This window comes from Talpa occidentalis, unplaced genomic scaffold (genome assembly GCF_014898055.3).
Source record: "Talpa occidentalis isolate TD23 unplaced genomic scaffold, MPIMG_talOcc4v2.1 talOcc4.11, whole genome shotgun sequence".
Taxonomy (NCBI): domain Eukaryota; kingdom Metazoa; phylum Chordata; class Mammalia; order Eulipotyphla; family Talpidae; genus Talpa; species Talpa occidentalis.
This window is the reverse complement of record NW_023601104.1, coordinates 5031608-5045507: the sequence shown is the minus strand read 5'-3', so window position 1 is coordinate 5045507 and position 13900 is coordinate 5031608. Positions and strand designations below refer to the sequence as shown.

At 39.0% G+C, this 13900-nt stretch overlaps 1 long non-coding RNA gene across 6 annotated transcripts in view; it reads right to left on the bottom strand.

Annotated features, from left to right (window-relative positions):
• LOC119237895 (uncharacterized) overlaps positions 1-13716 on the bottom strand; it is a 138280-nt gene extending 124564 nt beyond the window's left edge. For all 6 annotated transcript variants that reach the window (XR_008553740.1, XR_008553739.1, XR_008553741.1 and 3 more), the window contains exons 1-3: positions 13634-13716; positions 10768-10848; positions 8197-8267 (exon numbers count right to left, since the gene is read on the bottom strand). This is a non-coding gene — a long non-coding RNA (uncharacterized LOC119237895). The remainder of the gene's footprint in view (positions 1-8196; positions 8268-10767; positions 10849-13633) is intronic.
• Between the last annotated feature and the right edge of the window lie 184 nt (positions 13717-13900).

Below are 13900 nucleotides of genomic sequence, written 5' to 3'. Positions count from 1 at the left end.
TCTGTAAGTGTTGAGATAATTCTTTGGATTATAAACTCTGCGAGAACTCCTCCTAAGGCTACTAATATTGAACTCTATCACTACGGAGTGTTCAAGACATAAGCACAATGGACATGGTAAAAAGTAGAGCACCATTCCTAAAAATAAATGGAATATTTTGTTTATTAATATAATTCATTTATCAACTTAAGTCATCAGATTTCATTATAATATTCAAATATTCTATTATTTGTGTTAAGGAATATTTTACAAAGAAAAGCATTCAAATGAGATGAAACAGACATTCAGCCTAAATGACCGATAAAGCACTCATCCGTGGTACTGCATGTAGCAGCATCTCCTTCCTTTTTTAAGGCTGAATAATAGTCCATTTTACAAAATCCACATTTTGATTACTTGTTTATGTATCAATGGACATTTGGGTTACTGCCACCTCTTGGCTATTGAGAATAATGCTGCTATGAACATAGGCATGCAGGTAAATCTTTGAGACCCTGCTGTTAATTCTTTTGGATATATCCAACTGCAGGATTGCTGGAGTATAGTACAGTTGTATCGGCAAAAGGAAATTTTTGAAGCCCTAATAGGAAAGTTTGAAATGTTTCCTGCTGCTAACAGATTGTGAAAGACCAAAGAATCAGTTCAAGCTCAGGTTCACTTTTTGGATAACTGGTGATTGCCATTTGGAGATTTTATGTCAACCTTTTTAAGTCCATGCAGATTGGTGGAGACATTTTGAAGTTCCAGTTCTACTTTCTTCTCCAGAAACATTTTCTTAACATATGACTTTCATGGAGTTATTTAATTATTTTAAATTTTTAGGAACTACCTTCCTGTTTTCCAGTAATGGCTGAACCTTTTTACTGTCCCATCAAAAGTGCTCAAGGGTTCCAATTTCTTGTTATCTTCACCAACATTTGTTATATTCTGTTATGTTAACAGTAGCCACCCTAACGGGTGTGAGTCTTACTGATTTTTATCTAACGAGTTTCACAACTTCTATTAGAGTCTATTTTAGAGTCCTATAATCTTCATAATTGAGTTAACTTGTTCTATGTTTATTCATTCATTCACTCAGCCTTTATTTAGCACCTATTTCATGCAAGGGATAAGGAAATATCAAAGCTTAAAAAAATCTTACATGCCATCAAAGAGCTGACAGTCTCGTTATCAGAGACAGGTCGGTAAATACAACATCAAAACACTATATTTACATCATTTGAGGACAGTGATAAGTGTCAAAATACACTCAGTACAATATGACAAGATAGTACTAAGGAGGGACTGCTTAACTGCTTGGGCAGAGAACCCCAAGGAGGTAATATTTAAGCTGACTCTTGAAGCATAAGGCTCCTAAGACAGAGAAGGAAAAAAGAAAAAGTCCTAGCATGCTTGCATGTACAAAGGCACAAAGGGATGGGAGAACACTCAAGTGTAGGAAACCATCAGTTTTTCCTACATGTGTGGTAATAGCATTGGATATGCGATGGTATGTGACACAGGCACCAAGAAATGTGACAAAGGAAATGACAAAGTTGGCGCTAAAATGTAAGAATAGGTAGACATGAAGGGCCTTGTGTGTGATGCTTTAGAAGAAAATGTTACTTACACAATCCGGGAAGTGACATGGTTGGAAAACACAATGTGTCTGTGAGAAGGTTAGGAAGATGGAGATTGAAGGTAAGAGACAATTCAGACATTTCAACTGTTTTTATATGAGTTGAATTAAATAGGGATGTTGATGTAGGGCCAGATTCAAAAGATACTTTGGGACCTAAATAAATGGACTCTGAGGAGTAGTTTAATGTGGCACATAATGGAAGATGAGGAATGCAAGATGATTCAGATTTCTTAGTTGGGAAACTGGGTGGATGGTGCAGGCATTCATTACCTGAGAAGAGAAGATAGGAAGAACAAGCAGGCTGTTGGTACTCATTGGGGTGGGGACACCAGGAGGATGGTGAGGAGACAGAAACAGCATGAAGAACAGTCACACGTTGCTTACTGAGTTTTGGTCAACAATGGGGGGTCCCGATAGGCTATACCATACAGCTTAGGTGTGTGGCAGGCAACACCATCTAGATTTGCATAATTGCACTAGGACATTCACATGATAAAATTACCTAAGGACACATTTTTTTTCAGAAAATATCTATACCTATATATTGTACCTGTAAGACAGAAATGTTTAGGAGGGATAGTTAGGAAAATGAGCCTGGAACCCCAGAATGAGGTTTGAGTCAGCACAGCATGTGTTTGAAAGTCCTTACTAATAAACTGGTAAAATTATGGGAGGTGATGATGTTACTTAAGCTAACCATGCCGAATAGGATAAGACTGAGCACGTAGTTTTGAGAAATCCCAACATTTACAGGGAGACAGATCCAAGAGAGGCTGGAAGTGTCAAAAGAAAAGAGTTCTCTAGTTGGCGAGAGAATGAAATAATGACTGAAAATTGCTGAGTGCATTTGGCAACCAGATTACTGTCATCTCAGCGAGAGTATTTTCAGTGGATTAAAAACCAGAGGGTTGCAGCTACCTGTGGAGGTGGAGGCACTGAAAAGAGGGTAGGAAGGTAGCTGGAAAACTCAAAGGATGTGGATCTTGTTTTCACTCTTTTATGTTTGAGGCTAGGAACCACGGAGAAAGAAAAATTGAAAATGGAAGAGGGAAAATTGATGAAACGAGATCCTGGATGAGGTTCAAAGGTGAGGGTAAAGACACTAGCATTGGCATGAGGATGGCTGCTTCCAGATGCTCTGGGTGGCACCTCACTCTTATGCAAGGGGAATTGTTCCTTCTTGCACCTCACAGCCAGAGTCTTCTGTCTCAGTCAAGATGCAGTACGGAACAATATCTTTCTTCATTATTTAAACAGAAATACAAATCCTATTAAGTAAATTTCTACTCTTAAGTCTAATTAAATCTTTTGTAAAAATCACCTTTAGTCTGAATAATCCAAACACAACAGAAGTTTTTCTGAGGTATTGCTCCTTAAGATTTCCCAACAAAACAAGAATTCTGAGTTCATTGATGGTAGGGTTGCTAAGCAACCATGTCACGATCTAACATTATCTACCAAAATGACCTGATAGGAAATAATCGTACTCTAAGTGCAAATGTAACTCCATTTGTCATTTTGTTCTCACTCCTTTCCCCATAAAGGTGGCCATCTTTATGAAAGGGAAAATTTGCCATAAAACACAAAGGATATTTGTTTACTTAACACACAGATGTGTTAAGTCATTTTATCCATGATGAAAAATAGTAGGTATGCCCATTCCAGAACTGAAATGGGGGAAATTCTTAAGAGTTACTAGTGATTTCATTTAGAAAAACTTCCATCTGTTTCGTAATTGCGTTGAATTTATTGCAGAGAAAAATAGGATATATTTGCCATATAGGATTACAGATAGGACTCAGTATGAACAATTTTAAGAGATTTGAGGGACAATTTTCTTGAGCATAGAGCACAAGTAGGTGAGAGAGAAAAATAATATTTATCACTTATGCTCATATTTATTATTAAAATTCTTGGTGATGCTTTGCTTTGTGGGAAATGCTGAGACTTATAGCATTTAATGCTTACCGGCTGCCTTTTCTTTGGAAACAGCATTTCTAAGATGGATTATGACAATGGAGAAATGGAAAGGGAATTGATATGGAGTACCCAGTGTAGGTGGCAAATCTCACACACATAACCTCATTCATCTCCCAACCTGTGAAATAGTTATTATCCTTAGCTATTTGCTATGTCTACATCCATTTATTTAGAAAGACAGAGGCCTACTGCAGTGACTCAAAAGGTATATATATGTGTTAGATCCAGGACAGTCTCCTCTGTCTTTTCCATGTTTTAGAGTAAGGCATCTCTTAAACTCTGGTAAACTAAATGATCTCTACCTCTTGGATGCTCTCATTGCTCACTATTCCTTATAATTCATCTGGTACTTTCTAGTACATACCTGAATTCTTACTTACTCAAAACTCTGTCCTCTCGGACCCCCTTTCACTCCCCTTATCCAGTTCTAATTCTTACATTCCATTTCCTCATCATGCCCTCCGCAACAGTGCCAGAATTCCTTGATTGCAGGATACCTGCGGACCTTAAGGCTATCTTATCAATTGACAACACATTCCGGAACTTATGGTGTCGGTCAACAGATGAGATATCGAGTTCTTCTATCAAGACTTGACTTTCTGAGATGGGAAAATGTCAATATGAATGAAAGATCTTCTAAGCCAGGGAATAATATATACAGCATATTCCTTAAAGCCAAGAGAATGGCATTACTCCTGGATCCTGTATGAAAAGCCAGTGAAGAAGAAATTGACACTTTTGACGACTGACAAAGCTGACAGTTTTCTTCTCTAATCTACAAGGTTTGAATTCTTCGGTAAAACCACAAAACTCTGGATACTACTGTTATATAAATGAGAAGGCCCTTAGAATGAGGTGTCTCTAATGCAGTGGCCACCTATGCAAGCAAACCGAGAACTAAATCTGTAAATGGCTCAAAGTTACACAATCAAAACCTGAGGAAAATAATCACAGTCAACTTAGGTTTTAAACTGTAGCCAGTCAATAATTCCCTTACTTCCTCCTTTTCTCTGTAAGTCTCTCTCCCAGCTCCTGGCAGTGGAAAGCTCTTAAGTACTTCCAGTTTATTTTATTTATTTATTTATTTATTTAATTTAATTTTATTTTTTTTTTTGTGGGACCCTCGCCGGTGGCCAGGGATTGAACTGGCGCTGCAGAGGCTGCTGGCAGCCTCTCAACCCAGCGCTCAACCGCTGCGCCACCAGTGGAGGACCCTAGTACTTCCAGTTTAGCACTGCCATTTGGAATCAATTTCTGCTCAAAAAAATTCTTAACATTTTTAACATGCATCAGTTTAACTTCTAATACCATTCTGTAAGAACTATGAATTGAATGAATGTGAGAAACTTGGTGAAATGATTAGAAATTGATTAGATACTGGAATTCTCATCTATTGGTGATTGGTCGCTTCTTTCTTACAAGAGATATCTCATTGAAAATTATATTCTTTTTTGTCTTTTTAGTCAATATCTTTGTGTCTCTAATGCCTGGCAAGGGAATCACTCAATATATATTTTAAGTTCTTGACAATGGTTGTTGTGGTCTATTCCCAGTTAGAATAGGTAAGAATAGGTAAGGGCTCATACATTCTAATTTGTAAAATCACCTTCCTTTGAGTTTTAGAGAAAGTAATTTTAGAATATTAACTAGCATCTATCTAAGGCAGATAACTGGCTTCTGAAAGGAGTGTGTGTGTGTGCACTGTGCTGTGCTTTTGGTACCTTTTGGACACCATATTGTGTTTCCACATTCACTCTTCAGCTAAATTAATATTGTGTGTATCTGATATACAATTTGTAAAAGTCAATTTCCATCACATGGACATATATCTACCTTAAAAATGTACTTTCACTCTAAATGAATATTTGAAAACAGGCATGCAAAATTAAGCAATAGATTTTAGTATAGCAAAACTGATTTTCACTATAGTTTTTAAAAAATTGGAAAATTAAACTCTGTACTTGGCAAATTTGGTCGTAAGAATGAACTAAGGTGGTTCATTTTTCTCATCTCCTATAACTTCTGATCAAAAGTCAATGTCTTTGTGACCAAATGAGCTGTCTGTTTGCCTGTGGTATAGCCTGGGCTGCCATGTTCATGTGGACCCATTATTTACTTCAAAAAGCATGGATTTAAGACCTTGCTTTCCTATTAATGCACAAAATTATCCTAAACAGCAAGATGTTTTGTGTTCCTTTACCCCCCTCTGCTGGTAAATTCTGATATAGCACTAAATTTTTTTAAGTCAAATTGACAGAAACATCAATTGTTTTGAAAACTCTAAGAGGAAATAATGTTGAAAATCAAGATAAACAGTCAATATTTTCCTAAGTGCAATATTTCTTTCCATTTGAAATATTAAATATTATTTTCTACAACAGATCATTGATTTCTATGATTTGTTTCTAGTGTCCAAGTACATTTTTTCCCATCACGTTAATGTGATGCATGGTCAAAAGAATGCCTCCACAAAGAATAGAGAGTATTTTGGCCATAAACCTGAATACATTTACAAACTAAATAACACCATACTTTGGATTAAGTTGTTTACATTACAAATTATTCTCATTTATATTTTATTTATTTCTTATAATGTTATCTTGAGATGGGTATGACATCTAAAATTTAAAACTTACTTTTCCTAAAAAGTAAAAAGAATCACTGGGGTCAGTCTCCAGTAAAATTCAGAAATAGATTCATGTGCTTGGCCCCTCCAACTGTTCCCTTTTTTTTTGCATTGCTTCTATAAACCCCTCTGGCTCTTCCCCCAGATAAAGGAATCTAATGTTATCAAAGTCTCCCTTTAGAAAATAAGGTATCTGAAACATTTATTTACAATATGTTTCTCCTCACTTAGCATAATTTGCATTTTAAAAGAAAGTCAAAAGTAAAGCCAAAGCAACCAGCCCTAGTAGGAAATCACAGCCACTAGAAAGGCTTTTTGTTTGTTTATAGATAGAAAGTTTGCAGTTACCACCCAAATAAAAAGGTGATGGCTTCTGAATCAAGTGTGCACCCAAGTTCAAGGGTGTCCCCCATGGGGACAAGTGTTGCAATTGACATTGGCGTGTCAGACTGAGGTTGGATTTGGGAGCTTGGCAGATCCAGAGTGGAATCGCAGCTATGACATGTAATAGTTTAGGACTTTGCACAATTTTCTTGACCTTTCCACACCTCAGCTTTCTCTTCTGTAAAATAGGCGTAATTCCCATATCACAGGGCTGCTGTGAGGATTAATGCCTGGCATGCAATTCCCTCTGCCTCTTCCATGGACGGAGTTTCTCAAAGGGTGGCATAAATTTTGCAAAAAAGTAAACAGTAACGCTACAAATGGTCATTTTGTGCAATTGAATACGTTCTTTCTTTGGTAATTTTTCAGGGAAAATTTCCTGAAAATATTTCTACATCAGACCCCATTGTTGCTTCACCCAGAATTCTTGCAGGTATTAAGCACTCTCTTCTGGATGTGAGATAATCCACATGGTTTCATGTTTCTCTCTGTCCACTCTCTTTGTGGGCAGCAGGAACTATCTTTAGCTCCTAAAACACTTCTACTTGTGGTGCACAGGAACAGAACCTGTCCTGGCTGCAAGGTTAATGGAAGGACAGGTCACACATTTGAGTCAGTCAAGATCCTAGATGTAGGGGTCAGGTTCCTAATATCCTTGAGAAACCATCAGCACCTTCTTAACCATCAGCTTAGTCTCAAATGTGTGAGGATGTCTCACCAGCTACTTCTGTTATCACCATCTCGTCTCTCCCTTTGCCATAGCAGCTCCCTACTGCACACATCCTCGTGTTCCATGGAGAGAATTCTGTAAACACTGAAGGCAGTTCAATGAATTTAAGACAGCTGACAGGGGTTAAGTGAATCCACCCTTGTTTTAATTTTGGCCATAAAAATGCAATGAAGTAATTCATTCCTCTCATCCCCTATAAATTCTGATCAAAAGTCAAGGTATTAGGGTTTTAATGCCTCATATTCTGTGGATTATAGTGATATACTTTACTGTGATGACCTTTTCAATATTCTGTAATGTGCTTAACTGAGCCTTGAGCTCACTTTTTATGGCACTATTGATCTCTGCTGGGAAGTACACAGGTAAATAGATAAGCACACTAAACTCTTCAAGAGAAACTTGCAAAGGTGTGGGGGGGAACATCCCCCCACACGAGTCATTCCAGTCTAGGGAATGCTGTCCTTTTTCTCTTATATTGAGTGTTTGAAAGTAAAGTTCCTCAGGGCCTCCCTGGTGGCCTAGGGGTTAAGTCTGAGTGCTATCAGGGCTAGGGCCTTAGTTCGATCCGGGTCAGGGAGCATAACCACATATGACATTTGGTGCATTTCAGTAGATCCACCTATTCTGCTCCCCACTCTGTCTCTGGTGAATCCTCTCACCACCACCATCACCAGCCACCGCCCCCCCCCACCTCTGGCCTCTACCTCAGTTCTTCTATGCATAAATAAATAAGTCTTAAAGAAAGAAAGTAAATTTCAGCAGAGTGACTGTTTTCTGTTGAAGCAAGGAGGAAGGTGGCATTCAAAAGATTCTGGAGAACAGTGTTCTGCACACAATATACAGACTTTCTCTTACCTTTCAGCATTTCATTCAGCTGTCAGAATTTCCTGGGGGTGTAGACTTCTGACTGTACCAGCTATGTGCACCTGTAATAATCATCAGTTAGCATTCAGTGAGGTCTTCAATGAAATAGGCCAAATGCTTAGCACTTTACTGGAGTTATTCTCAAAACAACTCTTGAGGTAGATACTTTAATAACTTCCATTTTACGGAGGAGGAATTGGGGATCTAGATAAGTTAGATAACTTTCCCATATTAGATGGTAGAGCTGGAATTCAAACCCAGGTCCTTCTGATTTCCTGCTGCCACCATTGTCTTTGTACCATGGGCTGCTCCCTTTCAGTGGCTGAAGGTTACTAATGATGGCCCGTTTGTGTGGGATATAGGACCCCTCTAATATGTGACCTTACAGAGGAACTCCCAAGGAGCCTGGCCAAGATTACTTAGAACTGCACAGCAGTTTAAGGTTCTTCCAACCCTCCTTCCTTTCTCTTCCCCTTTCACAGGTAACAGCCTCCACCTGTTTATTCCTGCTTCCTTTTATTTATTCTTCACAAGCACTTTCCCCAATAAATCTCATGCATATCTAATTATATTTATCTCTGCTCCTTGGAGGACCCAAAGAACACACTGCCTTTGCCTTATTCTGGAGAGTGATATAAATTCCCTGTCCTTGTCTTCATATGCCCAAGGTCAAGGAAGAATTACTAGTGACATTCTGGATTAACAGAATTTGTGTCTTTAAAAGACCTTTGATGATTTCAGTGGATTACTTCCTTATCTTCTCCTTTTAATGAAAAAAAATATTTTGTATGTTTTGTACATACACTATGCTTCGTACATAGTGTAGACTATGCACAAATTTCTTAGATCTGAGCAGTCACAGAAACATTTGACCCAAGCTTGGAGACACAGTGTCACACTAAGTAGAAGAGCATCTCTGGAGGGTGTTCTTAGGGGTTTTGTGTGAACATGGAGTGGTGTGCACCAAAGCTCATTTCCCAAACACCAGCCCAAGTGCTTGAAAATAATAAGAAAAAAAAATTCTGCAGTCAAATACTAGGTAGTACAGCCTAATTCCCTACTCTTATTGGAAAGTTCTGGTGTGCCATGGTATACTGAAGACCCCACAGAGATCCTGTAGCAAGGAGACTAGTTTAAGTCCCCATATTTATTTCACAAGGGATCCACTTTTGAACACTCAACCAGAGGAATGGAGATTTAGCATCGAGACATGTTGGTCTATAGGTTCACCTGCCTTTCTCTCTCCCTAAATCTAGCCTTTTCATTTTGTCCTTAAAAGTATTTTCTTGCTTTTGTTTGTTTACTCTATCTAAGAATAGTGACTGAAAGCTTATCTTGCTATAGTAATAGAAGTTCCTCATTCTTTGCTACAAAAGGCATTCATTGAAAACATTACTAAAAGCTCTAGGCTATACTCTGTGGGAAGTACATGTGAGACTGGCTTCTGCCTTCCAGAGGGACTTAGACTTAGAGAAAAAGTAAGGCACGCAACTAGGTCAGTCACTAACAGGTAGTCTTGCTGTTATGGCTGTAAGTGCTGCTTCTAGGAACTGTTAGGGAAGAGTTCGTGGGAAAAGTCACCTTTGGGCTGGCCTTCAAGTGTCATCTTCCTTCATGTTGATGATCGCTCCATTCAAACGTCCCAATGGAAATGACTTTTTCTTTCAACCATTATAAAGTAACTTTATATTTTCTAGGGCTGCCAAAGCAAAGTACCAGAAACTGGATGGCTTAAAACAACAGAGGTTGGATCTGATTTGAAAAGCTATACAAGCCATCTTATTCCAAGCAGGGATTTAGGAAGAAAGTTCAGGGAGACACTTCGGCAGACACTTGATTTCCCTGAAAAGAGAGCTAAGTGAGGTAACATCTAAAGAAAAAGATGCGTGCCATCTAGTGGCACTAAGAGCAAAGTCTAAGGTTTCGATAAACATGATTTCTCTTTCCCAGAGAAGGCATTCTATAGGGCTTTTAGTAGTCGTATTTTGCTACTTTAGAAGTAGGTGTGGGAGTTCACTAAATCAGGATAAAATGACTATGTTTGGGGCTGGAGAGCCATATAGGAAAAGATAAAATTGGATCTACTCTTTATTCTACACTGGATATATTCCAAATAGATCAGATATCCAAGCCGCTTAATTTCATAGCCACACATCTTTCCTTCACAGCCCCATTGTGGGGCCTCTCTGATGGCCTGGGGGTTCAGTCTCAGCACTACCACTGCCACATCAGCCCGAGTTCAATCCCCAGCCAGGGAGCTAACCCACATGGTGAGGAAGACCTCTCCTGTCTCGCCCGCTGCTCCCCTCAGCAGTGTATTTCAGTCAGTCTGCCTGCTCTGCTCCCCATTCTTTCTCTGATGTATCCTCTCCTGCCCCTCCCCACACCTCTGGCCTGCACTCCAGTTCTTCTACTCAAAAATAAATAAAATATTTTAAAAACCCAACCAGCCTCATTGTACTTCACTATATGCACACACCATTCAAAAAAGAATCTCTACCCCATTCATAAAAAAGTAAAAGTGAAACTTTTTAGGTAACTGAGATACCATTTTCCACTTACCAAATTAGCGGAAATTTAGGAGCTTGATAATCCACTCTACTGGAGAGACTATGGGGAGACAGGAAATCCCATACATTGCTACTGTGAATACAAAATTACACAACTCCTATGAAGGTGAATTTGGCAATATAAGCAGAATAACATGTTTTTCTCTCTAAGCTAGTAATATCACTTGTAGGAATCTATGCCAAAGCCCATTACCAAAGCATATTATGTACAAGAAACATTTTGTAATAGCAAAATACCAGAAATAGGCCAAGTAGCCATCAACAAAGACCTGGTTGAATAAACTCTGGTACATCCATATTATAACCAAAGAGAAGAATTTTGTCCAGTTCACTTAACACACAGTATTTTGTACATTACTAATGGTATGATATAGCATGAATTTAACAAATTTGAATAACAAACTTAAACTTCACTCAACAGTCTTATGTTAGCTATATCATTATTGCTATATAGGTTAAGCATATTGGTATCCATGTTTGTGTGTATGTATGTCTGCATGTAACAGGGTGGCCCCCAGGAAAAGGGGAGGTTCGGGTTTCCCTTCCCCCAGGGAAGGGTGGAGCTGAGTAGGGAAGAGGAAAAGTTGGAGAGGAGACTGGAGAAGGAAGGAAGAAAGATAGGCAGCAAGGAGAAGACCTGGAGGAGCCGTATGGAGCAGAGAGCCATGGATAGAAGCTGAGCTTGCTTCTCAGCCTTGGACTTATACCAGGAACTTGGGGGACATGGAAAAAGACAATTGAAACAGACGTGGGTGAGAGATGTGTGGGGAGGTTAACAATGACAGCGTTTATCTTGATTTTGATTCACTCCTTTCCTTTCAGACTTGACTGGCACCTTCTGCCCCTTGCCTATGTGTCCCCACCAGAAGGTGCCTTAGACGTATGGCAGGCTTTTGGGCCTTGGTGGCCCTGCTTTGGGCCAACCCTGTTTGGTTGGGCATTCACCTAGGAGGGGGTGGGGGGAACTTTGGGTGTTTCACATAAAAACATGTTTATCTGTTCTCTCCCTTCTCTTCTCTTTATTGCACACTAATTGTATAATACCTTTAATACCATTAATACCATTAAAGGTATTAAGCACTAGAGTATGTTTTGTCTTGATGCAATGGATGGCAGAACTTATTTAGAGTAGGCAGTTTTGTTACCTGCTTGGTAACATGTATATGTATAAAACAAACAAGTAATTATGTAATTACTTAAAATTAATTATGCTGATTATTAAAAACCAGTATTTTCATCAAAGAGTTCAGCATTAGGACATAGAAAAGGGTACTTAATGTTCAAAACATCTAAAAATCAAAACAATGTTAAGTTTGGAGGAGAAAGGCAGCTAAAGACAGCATAACTAATTTTTAATGCTTAAACATAGTTTAAGCATTGAAACATCATAGTTTAATTTCTGATGCACCCTTTCCAATTAAAATGGTTAGCTTCTCATTATAATGGTTGGCTTCTCTGTTTCCTGAATGCTGGTCCCTCTCCACCACCATCTCATCTTCAGTATATTACCAAATTAATTTCTGCTGATTCTTAGGGTCAGTTAATCACTGTAATACCCATCCCCCAATGAAAAATCTTTTATTATATGGTATCACAGATTCTAATACCTTTCCATAGTGCATTTTCTTGATTGAGCATTGGTGTAATTTGTTAACAAATATTCTTCCCCTTTCCAGGTCTGAAACTTTCTGGTTTTGCTCATCATCCTATATACACCATAGTGCCTAATTACATAGTAGGTGCTTAATAAACAATTGTTAAAGTAAAGCAAACTGTTTAACTCCATTCTGTTCACACCTCTTGTGTGAATTTTTTCTTGAATTGGAAAGGGTAGAACACCTAAAGACTTTAACTCCAAAAGGAGCAGTGATTCCAAGGAAACGTTTTATACATAAATTCGAGCACTCCTGGCAGATTAGACAATGACACAACAGTGGATAAGAGAGGCAGTTTTGTCGCTGCTTTTACCAAGTTTTCATGGGGGTGAGGTAGGGTGGGAGTCAGCATTCACCACGCTGTTTAAATTAGAGTCCACGTCTCCTATCTAAATGAATCACATCCTACAAGCGATCCTGGTGGGATGGCCAATGTCTGAGAGTGGAGAAGCAGCCTGCAGCCAGGAGCTGGCTGTATCAGTACTGCCCATGACAAGACACTATGGAGCCAGCAACGAGTGGGCTGGGAGTCAGGTTCCTTTCGGGTCTCCTAACTCTAAATTCCACTGAAGGGAGCTTCTGCAGCTGAGGCCTGCAGCAGATTTAATCTTCCTTCAAAATTCCACTCTTCCTTTATCATCAGTGTTGTGTGCAAATATTTTCTCCCATTCGGTGGGGTGTCTCTTTGTTTTGGTTACTGTCTCTTTTGCTCTTTAATTTGGTGTAGACCCAGCTGTTTATCTTTGCCTTTGCTATCACTGCTTTGGGTGATGTGTCTTCATGGATGTTGCTGAGGTGAATGTCATGTAGTGTTTCGCCTATATTTCCTTCTAAGCCAGAAAGAAAAAGAAAAATACCGGATTGTCTCGCTCATAGCAGGAATTTAGAAAACCTAAATAAGGGACCAGGGAAAAGACTAATTATAATAAAGTAAAAATCAAAATCAACAAGCAACTATAAACCAGAGACAAAAGGGGGGGTGGGGGAGGGAGAGGGGGTAGGAGAGGAGGGATTAGGGTCAAAATAAGGGGGGAGGGATTGTATGGGGAATATGGGGAATATAACCAAGATGAAAATGCATGCATTGTGCAAAAATGAAAAAATGATGTAAAAAATATATAAAAGCAAAAATTAATTAAAAAAATTTTAAGTTAAAAAAATTCTACTCTTCCGCGACAGGTATTCTGTGCTGTACTTAATTACCTATGTGGTACGATTGGAACAGACCGTTTTCTAGAGCCGAAGTTCTCACCGAAGGTCCTGGCTTTCCAAGACCAAAATCAGCGTTTGTGAATTCCGGCTTAAACTGTCCTACCTCGGGCTCCGTAGAACCGGTATCGCCACGAAAGGGCCTTCAGTCGCGTTCTGAGAAAAACTGAGCAGTAGGTGTCCACGACGTTTCCCGAGTATATTGTCTTAAGCTGAAGTGGGATTTTGAAAACACGCTTCAAAGAGAACTTCGATTTAAAA